General features: G+C 50.5%; 1 protein-coding gene across 2 annotated transcripts in view; it reads right to left on the bottom strand.

The window, feature by feature from the left end:
• HTR2C (5-hydroxytryptamine receptor 2C) overlaps nt 1-13,378 on the bottom strand; it is a 438,632-nt gene that overhangs the window by 304,541 nt on the left and 120,713 nt on the right. The gene's annotated exons all lie outside the window — the stretch shown is intronic.

Genomic DNA, 13,378 nt, shown 5'->3' with positions numbered 1-13,378 from the left:
TGGGTAATAGCCATTGATGGACCTAACCTCCATGAATCTATCCAGCTCTGTTTGAACCCTGTTAAAGTTCTAGCCTTCACCACATCCTCTAGCAAGGAGTTCCACAGGTTGACTGTGCGCTGAGTGAAGAAAAGCTTCCTTTTGTTTGTTTTAAACCTGCTGCCTATTCATTTCATTTGGTGACCCCTAGTTCTTATATTGTGGGAATAAGGAAATAACTTTTCCTTATTCACTTTTTCACATACCAGTCATTATTTTATAGACCCTCTATCATATTCCCCCCTTAGTCTCCTCTTTTTTAAGCTGAAAAGTCCAAGTCTTTTTAATCTCTTCATATGGGACCCGTTCCAAACCCCTCATTTTTGTTGCCCTTTCCTGAACCTTTTCCAATGCCAATAGATCTTTTTTGAGATGAGATAAATGAGACCTAAATGTTTTCATTTCAAGGAGACCCAAGACGATATGTAGCTGATGGGCCCTCCCTAATGCTGCAAGGGGGCATTTTCTAGCTGTGCATTAGTGGCATTTCAATGAATTGCCACATTTCCTCATACCGTTGCATCAGTTGGGGCAGGTATAGAAATTATTTGTATTGCAATAATTCCTCCCAGAATAGCCCCATTTAAGTTGTGCATGAAAATCTAATAGGTGAGCATTCCCATACGGCCAAAATGACACAGGGTACGTATGTGCAGTGGTCAAGTTCTGCCCAGGTACCCGAATGTAAAGCTGCAAGACACCATCTGAATTCAGTGGAATCACTCCAGATTTCTTCTCCCTGTTGCCATCCCCCCAACAAAACTATTTAGACCCAAGTTCATGCAAAACAGAGCCTGGAGTCTCATTCTTTGCCCACCCCTGAGCTCCGCTGACTTCATGGGAAGTTTTGGGAGCAGACCAATCGTTTGTATTCTGTGTGAAGGATGCTTTGAAAACAACCTACAGGTTGAACCTCTCTAAACCGGGACTCTCTAGTCTGGCAACATCCGTGGAGCTGCAGTGGCCATGAGGCTGGTGGCAGAAGAGCCAGTGGCCAGGAGCCCAGCTGGCAGCCAAGTGCCCAGCCCAGGGAGCTTGGAAGTGGGAGGCCAGTGGCCCCGGTGGCTGGCCAGCAGCAGAAGGGCCAGTATTGACCTTGGCACCTATGGGACCTGACAGGCTCTGAAGCAGGGAGTTTGCCAGACCAGGGAGGTCCAACCTGTGCTATTCTATGTGCCAGGCTAGGGTTACTTTGTCTTGCTATAAAAATCAACATTTAAAAGTTACTATGCAGTATTTTCTACTCCAGAAAGATGGTTTGTAAGCCAGAAGGACATTCTTGGACCGGTTAGTGAAAAGCAGCCCCAGCCACACGGCCCCTCTACCCTGGGTGCGTTAATTAGGCTTTATTTACATTCACCAAATAGCATCACCGCCCCCCGGGCCCAGACAACTCGCCAGCGTGTAGGGCATTGCGAGGGTGCTTCCATTAGGGGGAGAAAGCGATTCTACCAATCGGTATTTCTTTGTTCAGTCTTGTTCCTTTACAAAGAAGGCTTTATGCAAGGGCTCTGTTCCCTGAACACAGCGGGGACAAGCAGCAGCGGACAGGTGCCTTTCCAGGCAGGCCTGGCCCCAAAGAAGCTGTCTCTAAGCTTTGTGCCAGAGCTACGCTCCTGCTTCTAACGCCCCCTGCCCCATCCGTGAAACAAAGTCCCTAGCACAGAGGTTCTCAGCCAGGGATGGGTCCACCGAGGTCTTCCAAGGGTATAACTCATGTCGATATTTGCTTCATTTGACACACCAAGCACTAAGTCCACACAAACTCAAATTTCACACAGTGACTTGTCCTGATGTTTCAGTGTCAAGAGCAGCAGAGACAAGATATTTATCCCAATTGACCTTTTTAATGACATGGTGCAAACATGAAAGCAAGCAATTGGTCAGTCACAACAGTGTCACAGCACACGCTCTGTCTACTTTGTAACAAACCAGTTTTGCAAGGTGATACTTGGGGCAGACAAGACAAAGACTCCCCAAAGGGTCCAGTATGCTGGAAACTTTCAGCGCCCCTCCCAATGTTTGAACTAGTCCCAGCAAAACCTTCCAGATTGCCTGACTGCTCAGGTTTCGTTACACAGTCCAGTACTTTGGGCAGCAAGTTCTACTGTTCCCAGCGTCCACTCCATAAATCCTAGAATCCTAGCACACTAGATCCGGCAGGGACCGTGAGAGGTCATCGAGTCCAGTCCCCTGCCCTCATGGCAGTACCCAGCACCATCTAGACCATCCCTGACAGGTGTCTGTCCCACCTGCTCTTAAATATCCCAGGGATGGAGATTCCACAACCTCCCTGGGCAATTTATTCCAGGGTTTAACCACCCTGACAGTCAGGAAGCTTTTCCTAATGTCCAACCTAAACCTCCCTTGCTGCAGTTTAAGCCCAGCTTTAAATGGCTTTAATTGCTCCTATTTGCTCTGACAAGAGGGGCTGTTAACACATCCATCAGTTTGAGCCAGGTCTGTGATTCACGGAATAATGGACGACCTGCCTGAGGGCAGCCATTAGCACATTTCAGTCTAACAATAGATGTGAAATTTAGAAACTAAAATGAGCATTTTATCCCTAGTATGTTTAATTATTTTATCTTGATTTACTTGCCAGGGTCTGGAAAGCAGGGAGGCCAAAGGCAGGAGTGAGCCTATATTGCCCAGAAGGCTGGAAGAGTAACAGGACACACATAGGAAGCAGCAGCAGAGGAAAGGGACGGTACTAGTGTCTTGCATTAGCACTGTGTGAGCAAGTGGGAGAAGGCTGAAAGAAAGAGCCCCCAAATCAATATCTACAGAGGCATAAGCTGGCGAGGACTGAGAGAGCCGCGCCAGAACAAAGTGATTCTGCACGCTGGTGGCAGGAGAGTGCAGCAGACAGAAGCACGTCGGTGAACAACGGCTGACTTCGAATTGCCATGCAAGCTTGATACTAGAGAACGCACTGGCTCTCTCGCACCAGGGCAGCGGTGTCATTCCTCTGAGAACGTTCGATAAGGAATTACTCTTCTAAATTCTTTCACAAAAACGAAAAACAGAGCGTGGCAGAATTGGCAGCATCTTCTAGCGCCTTGACTGCCCCGCTTCACGGTGTCGATCCAAAGCCCACTGAAGGGTTTCAGCGCCAGCCCCATGTGCCGAAGCAGGAGAAGCGGAATTTGAGCTTTTGGAGAACACAGCTGGAGACATCATGTTCTAGACGAGTATTTCTCAACCAATACCCTCAGAGACACTCGAGAGAAGTCTGGGGGGTACGTCACCACAACTGACATTTGGAGAAAACTGAATTTTTGTTTTAAGTTTTACAGAGTTTTATTATTTTTATACCCAAAAATTTCATCGCCCGCCCAGCTACGATTAAGTTGTTTAAACAAATGTGTTGCAATGGTAGAAAAAAATGGTGTATCTGAAAACTGTAGGTACTGGGGGTGCTTATAATTTTTTTTAAGAGGGGGTACTTTATTTAAAAAAAAAAAAAAAGGTTGAGAAATACTGGTCTATTCTATATTGATTCTTCTGCCATGCTCATCACCAGCCTGAGCTCTGCCCCTTCCCAGCATGGGCACATCCCATATTTGGAAACCCAGCTCCGCGGAGGAATGTGTACGCCAGTTTAAACATGCGTGACATCAGTACGTGGGAAAGTTGGTCCAGAGGGGGAACTGGCTGCGGGCTAAAGGCATGTGCAGCTAAGAATTCCTACATAGCTGCCTTGACGCTGAACGCCTAGGGAATCTAGAAAGCAGCTGAAGGAAACCGAGATCATCATCCAGGTTCACAGGGAACAGATGCATCAAACTAAAGCAATGAAATAAAAGGTTAATGGTCCGATCTACCCATCAACGTGAGGACTTGCTGAGTCCATTTAAATCATTGGTAAAGTTCCATTAACTCGAGGCTGCCTGCCTAGCCCTGACTCAGGCCACCGCACTGCCGAGCTCCCAGAAGGAGGAGTGCTGGAGAATACCATACAGCAGTGGTGGGCAACCTGCGGCCGTTGGGTCCTAGGTGTGGCCCAGGAGACACTTTGTGCAAGGTGCGTGCCGACTGCCTGCAACACTGACCGAGCCGTGTGCACTCTCTGCGTCCAGTCACAGTGCTGCCACAACTCAAATCCCAGGGAGCTGTACTAACCGCGCATGCGTACCTATCCCTTGGGTCCAACAGGCCTGTGGCCACTGCGAGGAAGGAGGCTACTCACTAGCCTAGGCTGCCAGTGCTGCTGTACAGGCATTTTCTGTGCTAAAATACTCAGGCACAGGATTCGGGGCCGGGCAGGGGGTGTTAATGGAACGACCAGGTTAGGGCCCAATCGTGTAAGAGTTTGAGGAATTAACCCTTTACCTTGCACGTCCCTTGCTACTCTGGCGTACGCCGTTTCATTACAAATACTCAGGGGAAAACTGGGGGGAAGTTCCGTGTCCGATTGTCTCAGCCCCATGGGTTGTGGGGGCAGAAGTGGAAGTTGTGAAGACGTGTGTGTGTTCGTGTGGCTCTAGGCTAAGAGTGTCTGACTGGCCTCACTTGCAGCTGACACGGAATCGCTAAATACAAGCCAGCCCGACTGGGTGCGTGTCACGTGCTCCCTGCTGAGGAGTCCCAGGAAGGGTTATTCCCGGCAGGATGCTTTCAGAAGTGCACATTGTCGGTGCCTGGAGGAGGCTGCCCAACAGCCACAGGGTGCCCGAGATCATCGGGAGCGCCACCGGTTTTCCTTGGTGGACACCGGAAAGTATCACGTGGAAATGTGGGACCAAGCGCCCACAGGGTGAATTGCCGTTGAGCCGGCTCGATGCAGCGAGGAGCTGAAATCCAGAGTCCTGGGCTGTGTCCCTCAAGTGACCCGCAGTCCGCAATTGCGCCACTTACCCATCTGCACAGCAGGGTAACGAAGGCCACATGTCCTGGCTTCCCACGCTCACTGAGAGAATCCAGGACTGTCGGCCACTGGGGAGTTTTGCCAGCAGGCTGCAGCAGCCAGCAAGTGACCCTGCTTTGCTGACAGCCCTGCGCGCTGGCATCGTAGCCCTCGCAAAGCCCAGATTAGGGTGGGGAGCAGGGATGGCTGCAGCCAGCGGAGTCACGACTGCCAGGATTCCTCTGGGAAAGCAGCAGTGTCATGCATTGCGAGGGAGGCTGCTCACAACTGCAGGTATGCCCGGAGGACCAGACAGGCTAGTGGTTAAGGGGGAGGCTGACCAGTTGAAGGTAAGGCTTATCCATCACCGTTTCCAGTGGGAGCTGGAGCAACCCCACACCCACTGCTGGCAGGGGGCTGCTCCAGCCCCGCAGGGCCTGCCACAGATGGAGGGGTTGTCTAGCCCTCCCCGTGAAACCCCACTCACGGCAAGCCCGGCTCCGGTGCACTGTGGGGAGCGGTCCCCTGCCAACCCCATTTAACCAGCTACCTAATTAAATGGGATTTGACGTCCCCACTGGGGACATTTAAACTGCCTGGAGCCCACCGCTGACTATCTCTGCAAAGTCTGCTCCTCGCTTCCCGCTGTGTGCATGCAAGTGCAGCGGTGCCAATAGACACCGTGCAGACGAAGGGGAAACGCTCCGAAAACGCAGAACTCAGGCCCGGGTCAGCCGGCTTCGCTGGTTTGTTAGCGAGTCGGATTCCTTCTAGCCGTCTAGCTCAGCTTGCTGCAGCGCTTAGCGTTGGGCTGCTTCTCACATGGAAAATAGCCACAAATGTCATTAAAAAGGAGGGATTGGTTATTTGTCAAGTCAGAAAGTGGCTTCAAATCGCAGCCCCACTAAACCCCACCTCCGCTCTATTGCACGGGTGTAAACCACCTGAAGCTGGTCTAGAGTCACACGGGCGAAGCACCGCAAGGTTCATTCCTAAACACCAAGGCTAGGTCTACATTGCCCCCGTTTTGCACAACAAATATGCAAATGAGGCGAAGCGTGGAATATTGCCGCGCCTCATTTGCATAATTCATGAGGCTCCGTTTTTGCTTCCCCTGCAGGCTGGTAACTCAGGAGACATTCCAGTGCTGCCCAGCTGATTTGCAGAGCTAGGTTTGTGATTCTACTAGTGGTGCACATTCACACATGCCTCGGTGCACATAACGTTATTTTGTGTCTATGCGAAGCACTTATCAAGCCCCTCCCCCAGGGGTGGTGGCTGTGCCCGTATTTCATTCTGGGAGGTGGCACCCAAAGACCGTGGCCCGAGTGAATTCCACGTGCCAGCTCTGTCCCCCACATAACCCTTCAGCGGCAGGCAGCAGTGCCAGGTGGAAGCGGGAGGAATAGGGGTTCGGCACCAACGGGGTAGCCAGAGCCAGGCTCATTAAGGGGTCTAAGTGCCCAGACAGAACACTCGACCTGAGGTGTCTATAATGGGAAGCCAAGACAGAGATAGGGAGTATTTATTTCAAGAAACTCCTTCCCTGTTCTAGCCCCCAAGCCGTAAAATCGAGTAGCACTGATTTGCAAGCATTGGATTGAAGCTTCTATCTGGGGCCCACCATCTGAAAGATCTGCTCACCTCCTCGGAAAGCACAAGGCTTATCATTAAGGGTACAATTTGGTCACAGAGGTCATGGAGTCTGCAAGTTCTTGGGCTCTGGCTACAGCCCCTAGAGGGGAGGCAAGGGCTCCAACCTCAGCCCCTCCGTGACCGTTCCCTGGTTTGGCACGTTTGCCCCAACTGCTCCATGAAACCCGTGTCCACCCTACTGACACTAGCAGTCTGTGAAGCAGAGAGGATGCTGTGCCTGTCGCCAAAAAGCGCCTGGCAGGAGCAGAAGGGGATCCGAGAGACCATGAGCAAAAGCGATCAGAGGCGCCTCCTAGAACTGTTGATGCACCTGGCGCATCACTGTCATTGTAGCGCCTTCCCTCACGCCCTGGCCACAGCGCGCCTGCCCAGCGACGTGCCGCGCTCCGCACAGAGAAGCAGGCAGTGTCACAGAACCATAGAACTGGAAGAGACCTCAGAAGGTCATCAAGTCCAGCCCCCTGCTCTAGGCAGGACCAATCCCAACTAACTAGTGTCGACACTACCCAGCACGCTCACTAGAAGTGCCCAACGTCTCTCGCACCCTTTGCTCTCTCTGCAGCCACACTCCAGGATTCATGCGGGGATAGGGTCTGCTCCCACTCCCACCACTAGAGCAGCATGGTAAGAAATAGGTTCATGGGAAAGATGGTCAAGCATTTTGTCCTTGCGAGCTCACACAGGCCCTGCTGCCTGGCTTGGCCACACACACTGAGCGCTGGAGATTCAAACAGTCCCAGGCCAGCCGCTCTCATCCTCTGTGCCTGTCCAAAATGCACGTGTTCTGGGAACCCAGAGCCAGAGTTCCCGCAGGGCCACTGGAGGAGTTGCGAGGACCAGGGACAGTGAGAAACAGATTGCAGTAATGACTGTAGGGCCCACAAGCATTCCTTGGCGAGAATGGAAACTGGCTTAGGGAGCTCTCTACTGCCACATTCGCGGGGGGAAAGTGACACTAATAGAAACAGTTGGGGAAAGAAAATGAGGCCATCTGGTTCCACATGAAACCATTGCATACTTGTGCAGTTAAGTGTCTATGAATTCCCAGGACACGTAGCTTATGTGCTCATTTATTTACCTATTTAGTCACTTGAATAATTGGTGGCCTGCGTGACCAGGTTCAGATTTGTTGTTTGTTTTGCTCTCCGGTTTTTTAAATAACGAATATTGAATTTTGCTATTGCTAGGCCGTTTCCACAGGCTGCGTGTATTTATACACGTGCAAATATCAGCGCAATACAAGTCAAGCCAAGCACTGTGACATTTGCCACAGAACCATGGGGGCACGCGAGCACAGCCCAGTGTCCGGTTGGGAAGTTCTCGCAGACCGAGTCGGGGAGTGAAGGTCACATGATGGCAGTGCAGGTCGGGGTCCACACGAGAGGGAGCTTCTGGGTCAGGGAAGCAGCTGGGACATTGGCTTGGCAGGAGAGAGCTGCAGGGCACAGGAGAAGGGGGGCAGTGGAGAGGGACTCAGGAGTCTCTAAAGATTGCGTGCATGGAGGTGACTCTGGGTTGCCACGTAGAACACAGAGAAATCAGAAGGGACTGATTCCGGGCTGCGGGCAGCTGTGCCAGCTCCATCAGGGAGAGCGGGTGTCAACACCTGAACACCCCAGGGACTGAAGGAGCGACCGGGCCTTGCCCCCACTGCAGGCCGTGGGCAGAGGTTCCATCTCAAAAGGCCGCGTTTGTCTCATTTCCCCACTTCCATTTTCACATGCAAGCGTGTGAGAGGAATTCTGATGAGGCAGGTAGAGTCAGGCTCTTGCTGACAGCCCTGGGAGACGGAATTAGAGAATGAACTGGCCACACCTGGCGCACACGGAGCCAGCACTAGAGGTAGGCAAGCCAGTCTCCAGTCAGTCAACAATTTTCCGTGCCGGCAGTTAAACCCTTCCAACTCCGCGCTGCTAATGGCCTCTCTTTCAGCAGGAGTGTCATGCTCTAAAGAACTTTGCTTTGGGAGCTAATAAAAGAACTGCAGCGGAACCTTTTCCTGTGGTTTTACATCCCAAAACGTACGGGCTTTATTCCAAGCTTTCTAACATAAGCCCAGCACTTAACCAGCAATCGCCCAGAAGCCCAATGCAGGGATGCAATCCTTCGGGTGCATGGAGCCTGTGGACGCCCAGGGGTTAAACACAATTGGCAAGCAATGCGACTGCTGAGAAGTGCTATTCTATGCAATGGCCAGCACAGGAGTTAACCTAGTGAGACACAGTCCGTTGAGAACTGAACCGACCTCCACCAACATTCGAGGGAATGGCAGGCCCAGGTTCCAGCCTCTTCATGAACCTCTCAGCTAAGGCACATGTCACGTAAAGAGCCAAACTGGGCTCTGGAGTCTGACTGTTCTGCACTGCGCACAGGAAGTCAGTGTTGTTCGTTACTTGCCTGGTTTATATTCGGGGGGTGGAGGGGCGAGAGGCTAAGTAGAATCGCCTGTTATTAAAGTTGCCCGGCACTCCCCCCTATGGGGCCTGTTTTCAGTTGCTTATAACTTTGCCAAACTTGAGCTCTTTGGACTGAGTTCTCCCTGCTGGGTGAATTATTATTTGTTATTATTACTTGAAATTTCAGTCAAAATGCATTAGCCATTTCCAAGAACCAGGCTCAGAGCAGAAGAGCAAATGATCCCAAGTAAACATATTGGAGCAGGGATTTGATGTGCCTGAAAGACTTGCCATCTGAAAGACAATCTGCCCCAGCATGGCAGAGAGAGAATCCCAGTTCACACATGCTCAGTAGAAACTTCTTCCATTGTAGGACTCCCATTCCCAAAGAACTCCCTCCAGCTGAGCTCAAGGGAATGTCTCGTGAGGAGAAGTTCATTTCTACAACCGTTTCCTCAGTTCTCACTCAACCTTCTCCTCGTTAAGAAGTCAGCCGTGCGCATGGTGAAGGGTTACCCCGTCCATTGCCGAGGGAAAAAGGCAGCGGCAACCTCAAAAGAGAGGAGGCCAAAGAGCCGACAATCCCCTTCCCAACTCCCCATCACCACCACCCTCATCTTGACCAACAGCCCACCAGCAGAAGCACTCGCGCCCTGCGAGGGGTGTGGCAAAACCAAACAGAAATGCCCGAGGAGACGCAGCAGGACGGTGAGTTGACTTGTTGTGGGAGGCAGGGAACAAGTCATCATACACTTAGCCCTTCCCATTTCCACCCCCCTCCCACTTAGCAGTAACCACAATTCACCTCCCATGCCTCTTCCATCTGCTCTCCCTATCAGCCTACCAAGGCACTCTGCCAAGCACCAGATCTCCCCCCTCCCGCCGGTCCTCAGCCACCTCTACGCTGCTCTCTCTTCTTATCGACTGGCACCAACCTCCTGCAAGAGCCTCTCTGGGATCCATGCTGGGTCCTTTTCACCTCAGCCTCCCTGTTGCTGCTTCCCAGCCAAATGGAGAAGTTCGGAGCCAGCGCTGGTAGGTCACTTTGCCCTGGTCTACGCTAGGGAGTGATTTCAAAATAAGCGGAGTGTCCACAGCACCAAGCCTGTTATTTTGCGATCTGTACTCCTGCTTTCTTCAGGGAACAACGCTCATTTCAAAATCGTTATTTCAAAATAGCGGTGGTGTGGACACTCCGCTGCGGCAGTTCCAAAATAACTACTCCCCAGAGTCATCCGAAGTAATTACTCCCCAGGGCTTCCTGGGGCTCTAACTTGAGGTAGGGCGTCCACAATAACGGAGCCTGCCTCAGATGAATTTTGAGGCTGTCCCATAGTGGGGACATGCTAGTTCAGTTTTGTTATTTCAGGAGTTATTAAATTGACTTTAGTTGCTTTGAAATAGTTTCCTAGTGTAGATGCTCCATTGGGAGCAGAGACCAGAAGAGAAGGTCACTTCTCAGCAACCCAAATCGTTCACTCCTTAGCAACCAAATGATTCCCACAAACCCTTGGATCTGGCCAGTGACCTAGTGAAACCCATGCAAGGATTAGCTAATCCCTGAAGGGCCCAATGACTCATCCAATGCCATGAAGCACTTGTTACTGTGGAAGGCTCCCTTTTCCTCAACGTGCCACCAATCCTCCACAGCTCGGAACCAGTTACAGCCAGAAATATGGGATTATGAGGGGAACTGTGCAAGCACAAAATCCTTCGCTGTCATCCCAAACCATGGGACTGTCAACCTGTCTCAAGTCATGCAGCCCAGCATTTAATTTAGATTTCACTAGTCAGACGTAAGAGACAAACGGAGAGAGTTCTACTGTCATTGGAGTTGGCACTCCCAGGTTTGTTCTTTGTCCTCAGCCATACATGGAACTCGGTCTGTGAGCTATCGGGATTAGTACTCAGAAAGGAGCTAAATCTTTCCACACCAGACTGCCAGTCTTTCCCTACGTGCTCTGCTGCTAATGCAGCCCTGGATATACGTACAGGTTGTATTTCAATATTACCAGCCCAAATATCTCCCTCCCTCTTCCTCTTGAAGAGAGAAAATAAAATATTAACAGGTAGACGCACAACATATTAAAATGCCCAGAAGCAAATTTCAAGACTGCGCACCACTAAAACTATCACTGGTTTTGCATCCATGACGACAGGTTGTATGCTATGCTGTCGAGTTGTAAAGGAACGGCAGGATTTCAGGATTTTCTGAAAGGACCCTTTTGCTTTGTTGATTACTGCATCCCCCCCCCCCCCCCCCTCCTCTTCCCAGTGTTTTTAGCCTCATATTTGGCTTAAAAAAATAAAAGCCAACACACAGAATTCCAATTATTCTGAAGTGACACTAAGTAATTCAAAACCAGTGACCAAAGTAACAGAGAACTAAGAGAATATTTAGACTTAAAATGCATAGAACTCAGTCACCAAGACCTCTCTGCAATTCTGTTGTGATATTTGCAGTTTTTGAACCAACTGTATGAAATAGAGATATTACAAATGCTTACGTAGCACTGAACAGAATAAGTGACTTCTTAGCCGTGACCTAGCAAGACACTCGGGGTGTCTGTTGCAGATTGTGGGGTTGAGGACTTGATGAAATGTTAGCTGAGAGATGATCCTCAGGTTTAAGCAGCAGCAACGTATCCTTTAAAAAATTATCTTCCTGTTGCGTGTGATTTCACCCTCCCCCTGCTGTGTCAATAAGGTCATATTCACCCTCTTAGCTGCTCACATTTAGACGGGGCCTGCTCACTGCTCTAGCCCTCTGTGCTGTCCCTTTGCCTTTGGGTTCCTCACCTTGCTTCCAACGGTAGTTTGATGCTCTTCCCTCACAAAACAATTTCTGCATCATGATGTTGTGTTGTAAGGCACATGTGGTTCCCTGTGGCTGACACTGTAGCTAAGAAAAATAACGGCCTGCGGTTGTTGCATGGTGAGGCTATTCTAGCAGCGCAGATTTAGAGAGTTTCTTTGGAAGAAAGCGCACGTTTCGAATCCGAGTATGTGGTGGCCAGATGGGACAATTGTGAGATCATCTCACCTGACCCCAGAACATCCCAGAGTAGTTCCGGTTTGCACATAGGCCATCCGGTAGGATTTTATTTGCGTAAATACACACACACACACACACACACACACACACACACACACACACACACTCAATAGAACAATACATGAAGCACAAATATAATGTATACATTGCATTTTATATTTATAACATGAAATGAGTGAGAATACGTAGCCTTATCATGAACACTGACTTAGCCAATTAATGCACCTGAACAGCGATTTGATTTGCAGAGGTCCTGAGCACCCACCCGGTCTCATTGGCCTTCATCAGGTCAGATGCACCTGGGTGGAGCCATTCTTGTCTCTAAAGCAAGGAAACCAAGACCTCTCCCTAAGGTTTCTCTCCAGCCAAACTGTTTCTAGGGATCCCTGCAGCGTGGAAGCTGTGATCAAGAAGACAAGCGCCCGAAATGACAGTTGACACCAGGAAGTGAAGAAATCCCTCGTCCAGATGGAATGTCACCTGGGAGGGAATTGCCCAAATTAGAACTTGGCTGGGACATTTAGGAGATTTTTAATGACCGTAGCTGTTCAAGAGTTTAATGATTATGTCGGATCAAAAAGGGAAGCCGCCGGTGTCACCATGATGTCCAGAGTCTAAATGAATGGCACCAGCCTGCCAGTGTCTTTGCACACCAGCAGGAAAATACACGCGCAGAACTCCAGCCACCCCACCAAACCCATTTCCAGGTGAGCAATGCCCGCGTGACCTGGGAGGACCGAATTCTGCTCCTGTTGCTGCAGAGCACAGCCCGGCTCTTCAGAACGACGGGACAAGAGCTAATGGCGCCCAGTGGGTAGGTCAGGGTTAAACTACTGCCCCACGGTCTGTCCCACGGTCTGTTGGCTGCCCCACGGTCTGTCCCACGGTCTGTCCCATGGTCTGTTGGCTGCCCCACGGTCTGTCCTGCTGGTGAGTTACACAAGCCACCCCAGACCAAGCTATTGAGGAGGAGATCAGGAATTTGACCTCCAGGCTTATCAGTTATTTTCAGCTGATGTGCTGGTGATGTGCAGAGCATGAGAAAGACACTTTTGCGTTAGCTCTGACGTACACGGGGCTGGCTGGACATTAAAGGGGAGTGAACGCCGATACTCCAGGGGAGGGTGGCAGTCAGAGATGGCCCATCAGTCCCTCGCTTCTGGGGGTCCCCTCGGCAGCTGCCTCAACCAGCCTAGGATAGTTTTCAGAGAGACACAGGTTTTTTTTTCTACTATTGCAACACATTTATTTAAACAACTTAATTGTAGCCAGGCGGATGATGAAATTTTTGGGTGTAAAAAGTATAAAAATAATAAAGCGCTGTAAAACTTAACACAAAAATTCCGTTTTCTCCAAGTTTCAGTTGTGTTGACATGCCCCCCA

Source organism: Pelodiscus sinensis, chromosome 13 (genome assembly GCF_052426305.1).
Source record: "Pelodiscus sinensis isolate ZL-2025 chromosome 13, ASM5242630v1, whole genome shotgun sequence".
NCBI classification, from domain to species: Eukaryota; Metazoa; Chordata; order Testudines; family Trionychidae; genus Pelodiscus; species Pelodiscus sinensis.
The sequence above is the reverse complement of the archived record's forward strand: the minus strand, read 5'-3'. Positions and strand labels throughout refer to the sequence as shown.